Source organism: Benincasa hispida, chromosome 11, assembly GCF_009727055.1.
Source record: "Benincasa hispida cultivar B227 chromosome 11, ASM972705v1, whole genome shotgun sequence".
Classification (NCBI taxonomy): Eukaryota; Viridiplantae; Streptophyta; class Magnoliopsida; order Cucurbitales; family Cucurbitaceae; genus Benincasa; species Benincasa hispida.
In genome coordinates, this window is record NC_052359.1 from 19065151 (window position 1) to 19070947 (window position 5797).

Consider the following 5797-nt stretch of genomic DNA (forward strand, 5'->3'; position numbering starts at 1 on the left):
TAACTTAGGGACTGCTTATTCCAGGCTGGTCTTTTCACGTCCATGGCGGCTTTTCTCTCTTTTCTCGATCTCCCGGCATCTTGAATGCCTTAATCTGGAGCTTTTCTCCATGAATATTCATTACAATCTCCCCCTTCTGCACATTAATTTGAGCGCGACTGGTCGAAAGGAATGGTCGTCTCAATATGATGGGTGCATCTTCATCCGCTTTATAATCCAAAATAAGGAAGTCTGCGGGCAAGATGAATTTATCAATTGAGATTGCGGCATTTTTCAACTCTTTTTCAAGATGTATTCGGGATCTGTCCGCAAGTAGAAGAGTCTCTGTTGTGGGCGTGAGTGTGCGACCATTCAATTGTTTGAAGATTGATAGCGGCATGATTTTTATACTTGCCCCAAGATCACATAATGGTTGGCTACTGTAGACCCCTCCAATAGAGCATGGTATCATGAAGATTCCTGGGTTGCACATTTTTGGTGGGATCATAGCATTTTGCATTATTGCCTCTGTTGTGATCTTGTCTTCATCATTTTGTTTTTCTTTCAATCTTTGTAGAACTAGTGGTGGCTGGGCTTCTTCTGTCTCGTGTTCTGAAGGCTTGAGGGTGGACGCAACTTCGGGGTTCATTCTCCCGGGCTTTTCCAAACTATAGATCAATGGGTCTTCGATAGTCACTACATTCAAGTTGTTTTTCTCAATGTACTGCTTCAACAAGCTTTCTAAGGATGACGATTGTGGTGTTTGTGAGCTACTAGCTTGGCTGTGCGCTAGACCATTTGTTTGCGTGAAAAATTTGGGTGGTCGTTCTCTCTGCGCCACTTGTCGAAAGATTTGTTGCTGATTCTTCCACACAAAATTTACGTGGTTTCGCCACACGGGGTTGTATGTATCGGAATAGGGATTGTTCTTTATGAAACATACTGACTGTGGGTTTGCTGGGCATTCTTCCATTGCATGAGTGTCTCCGCAAATGACACAACTTGCGGTCGTCTGAGCAATTACGCTAACCTGCCCTTTCTTCACTCCCGTGTTATTAATTGTGATGCCTTGAATCAAACTCATCGTCGCAGTCATTTGGTTTTGTAGGGATGTGATGGCCCCGTTGTTTGCGTCATTATCTTTAATTCTTAATCTTTGATCGCTTTCCCACCAATCCTCGTGATTTTGGAAATTCGATAAAGTATACTCTTTGCCTCCTCATATGTTTTGTCTAGCAGATCACCAGCAACTATCGCATTGGCAGTGGTCTGCGAAGAGGAATTCAGTCCTTGATAAAAGATCTCCATCTGCAGGCAATCTGGTAAGCCATTATGTTGATAGTCTCTACCAGCTGCTTGAACCTCGCCCAGGCATTGCTAAGCGATTCGTCATCTTCTTGTTCAAAATTTGTTATTAATTTCCTTCGTTGAGCATTTTTGGTTGGTGGAAAATATTTCTTCATAAACTTTTCGACGACTTGTTCCAATGAAGTTATCTCTCACGGTTCGAGAGAATATGCCCATTTTCTTGCTTGATCACACAAAGAAAATGGAAAAAGAGTTAGTTGAACTTCTTTGGTAGAGATATTCGGGAACAAAAAAGTGTTGCAGATTTCTATGAAGCTTCGGAGGTGGGCGTGCGGGTCCTCGCCATGCCTTTCTCCGAATTGTCCTGCAGTCTGGATCATCTGCAACATTATCGGCTTCATTTCAAACCTCGATTCGTCTAATGCCAGCCTCATGATTTCTGGAGAGAAATCATAGAGGTTAGGCGACGCATATTCCCGAATGGGTTTATTGCGGTCATTCGCCAGAAGGATGGGGTTGGCCATTATATTGTTCACGTTTGCGGTTCTTGCGTCTGGTTGTTCCGCCATTCTTCGTGTTCTCTCTTGTTGTTGGCAGTTGTCTCTTAGTCTGCGTCTGAACGTCCTCTCAATCTCAGGGTCGTAATTTTCCAGAGATTGAGAGTCCGCAAAGAAATCAGAAAAATTACCGTTAGCACACTATTTTGCCGAAGTCCCCGGCAACGGTGCCAAAAACATGATGCATTATTTTGTGAGGTGAAAATATGAAATGAAATGCGGTGATGGAATTGCGGTGATGGAAACGCGGTGATGGGAATGAGTTGAGCACTCAAGTTTTCTCAGCAGAATCCAAGTGTAAACCCCACTGAGTTTCCTGGTAAGTCCAAGGTCGAACTCAGGGACTTGGGAAAACAGGTTGTGGTGATAATTTTTAGAAAACTTTGCAATAACCAAATAAATAAATAAGTGATTGTTGTTTGCGGTAATGGAAATAAACAAATGCGATGGAGTTTGAAAAGAGGTGATAAAACGAAAGATGCGATGAGTATGCGGTGAACGAGTTGGGAAGGGTTTTGGCTAACACTTCCTAGGATGCATTCATGCTATGCAATCATACAACACACCTACAATAGTAAAACAACCCTCGGTGCAAATGCTACCGCTTCTAATACTAGAACGCATGCGGTATATGCAATAAGTCTACAGGGCCTACACATAAGCCTCTATTCTTATTTATGCGATGACAAAATGACATCCACACAAATATGTGACCACATAATATCATACCTATCTCTAGGGTGCATGCGATGCAGTGTTGACAAACAGAGCTTATCTCTAAGTCCCTATCTCTTGCTTATGCCGATCTAATCTTGCTCTCTCAAGTCTAGATTCTAATCTAGCTCTCTCGAGTCATTAGGTTCTTTCTTTAGATTCTCTCTCGAGTAGCTCTAAAGGGGTGTTGGGCACAACATAAAACAAGACAATCGCATGCGTTGAGGATCCTAGGTCATGTTAGCTTAGTTCTTCTCAACCAATTCGATTAGTTTAGCTACTCATGCGTGCTAAGAGAGTGAACAGATATACTTCCATTGTATAAATATAAAGTTGAAGTACAAAATAACAATGCAAGGAAAGAATAAAGAGCCTGGTAGCAATCTCTTGTGTCCCAGGCTTTTTACATTGTCTTTCTTCTCGTGCTCAAAAGATATTCTCGCTCTCACGAGAGTCGGCCTACTCTCTGCTTTTACGCCTCATGGTTCTCTCTCGAGTTGCCCTTAGCGATCTTCCGGCGTCTCGGCTGTTCTCCTGCTCCGCCTTAAAATAATAGGGAAAACTATGAACAAGGCTAAAGACTGGTGAACTTCTTGTGAACTCGTTAACGTGTGTCCCCCTTTTCTAAAGGATGCCTTTGGTATTTATAGAGCTCCGGGTTGAAAGGCAGCTTCTCTCTTATGATTACACAGATGGCATGGCTTTAATTCTCTGACTGAAAAGCCGAATATTTGTCACCAAAAAGCTAGATGTAGTTGTTATCGTTAGCGGCTTGTCAACATAATTCGGATTCGACCGTCAACAGTTTTCTGTCCCATCACGATTAATTATGCCTTTCACCTATTCGCCCACCAAGCGCTGACCAAGTTGCGGCAATCCATCTTGAGCAAATGTTTGCGAACACAATCACCACAAAGCCTTGCGGTAATGCTGCGCTCAACCAATGATTTCCTATGATTGCAATTTCCACCTTGCATCAACGCATATTCTACATAAAAATTCAAAAATCAACTGTTCTTATGCGATGAACGCATGCGACAACAATGTAATAAACTTAATGCTTTTTGGGCGCAATCCAACACATTTTATCAATGCAAGCCAATATTGTTTAAGAACTTAGCACTATGATAACGTGCATTTCTGCCCATTATCAGTAAGACAGTGTCAGAGGAGAAGAAGGAGCCAAGCCGGACTATTCCAGTTGCGATTGAACCACAGACCCCGTTGACTCAAGAAGCACAAGAAGAACAAGAGACGATGGAACTGGAGATTGCGTCCACCTCTTAGCCAATAAAGTAGGGAACCGTGAAAATATAGCTGCCACCATTCCCAGAGACTTAAAAATAAGAAAAATGATGAAGTGCAATATCAACGCTTCATGGACATGCTAAAATAGCTGCATATCAACATCTCTTTCAATGAAGCAATTGAACAAATGCCAAAGTATGCAAAGTTTATGAAGGACATGGTGACGAAGAAAAGGAGCACAGGTAAGTTCGTAACGATGGCATTGACGCAAAGTTCAAAAACCATAATTCCACCAAAAATGAATGACCCTGAAAGTTTCACAATACCTTGCTCATTCGGAGGGTTATATATTGGTCAAGCATTTTGCGATCTCGGGGCCAGCATCAACTTAATGTCCCTTTCAATCTTTAAGTGGCTGAATGTGGGGCAGCTGCTGCCCACGATGGTGACTCTCCAGCAAGCTGGGAGGTCCCTTATTCATCTAGAAGGGAAGGTGAAAGATGTCCTTGTTTCGATTGACAAATTTATCTTACTGGCAGACTTCATCATCCTTGATGATGAAGCGGACAAAGATGTACCCATCATTCTGGGACGACCATTTTTATCCACTGGTCGCGCTCTGATTGATGTGCACAAGGGAGAGATCAAACTGAGCGTGAATAGATAGAAGATTAGATTTGATATTATCAGAGCCATGAAGTACCCAGAAGAAGAAGACCTCACCGATTCCAACAATGAACCTAGTTTGTATGAAGAAGAAAAGTCTAAAGATTAAGATGAAAAAGAGGATGCGACTGCATCCATAGTAACCTGCAATGGGATTGAGAAAACATCAACCAATGAAGAAAAGCTGACGATGAATGAAGAAAGAAAAACACAAAAACCATCCTTGGAACAACCACCGACAGTGGAGTTGAAAACCTTGCCAAACCACCTAAAGTATGTTTTTCTGGGGCAAAATGAAACGATACCAGTAATAATTTCCTCCGCACTTCAAGAAGATCAAGAAAATGTGCTGCTGAGCATCCTAAAAAAGTACATCAAAGCAATAGGATGGACGCTAGCGGACATTAGAGGAATCAGCCCTGCATATTGCATGCATAGGATACATCTTGAGGACAATAAAAAAGGATCGATCGAACATCAACGCAGACTAAACCCTTCGATGAAGGAGATCGTGAAGAAGGAGATAATCAAATTGTTGGACGTAGAGATTATCTATCTAATCGCCGACATCACGTGGGTCAGCCGGGTGCAATGTGTGCCGATGAACTAATATCGATGAGAACCGTCACTGGCTAGAGAATCTGCATGGACTATCGCAAACTGAATGCGGTGACGAAGAAGGATCATTTCCCTTGCCTTTTATTAACCAGATGCTAGACTGCTGATGCTTGGTTTTTTGAAGTGAATTATGGATGATATACAATGGTGAAATTGCATTGTGCACTCAAGTTTCCTCAGTGGAATCGAAGTGTAAATTCCACTGAGTTTCCTGGTAAAGTCCAGGATCAAACTCAGGGACTTGTGAAAATAGATTGCGATGATAATTTTTATGAAGATTTTGTGATAACATGTAACTCAATTAATTGTGTCACACCCCCTCCCAAAAAACCTGCTAGGTTAGTTAGGAAGATGGCGTGAAGCCAACAAACTTCGTCCTCCTCTAACGATACCTGTTGACCTTGCTGAAACGTTGAACCTGATAAACATATTAATCTTAGATATAAAATACTTTACATGTAACACAACACAGCGGAACCCCTGAAAACCTTTAGACACACATGAAGTGTAGTCCTGACGTAAATCGGTTTGGAAAATAACCTGATAGAGATATCACAACTAAAAACATATCCAACCGGGGTTTACACAACCACGACATCTAGTGCTTACACAACCATAAACTATCCAGTTCTTACAAAGACATTTACAATACAAACAGACACAATGTACAACTCCATCCACGTATGGAGCTTGATCTGGAAGCTTTT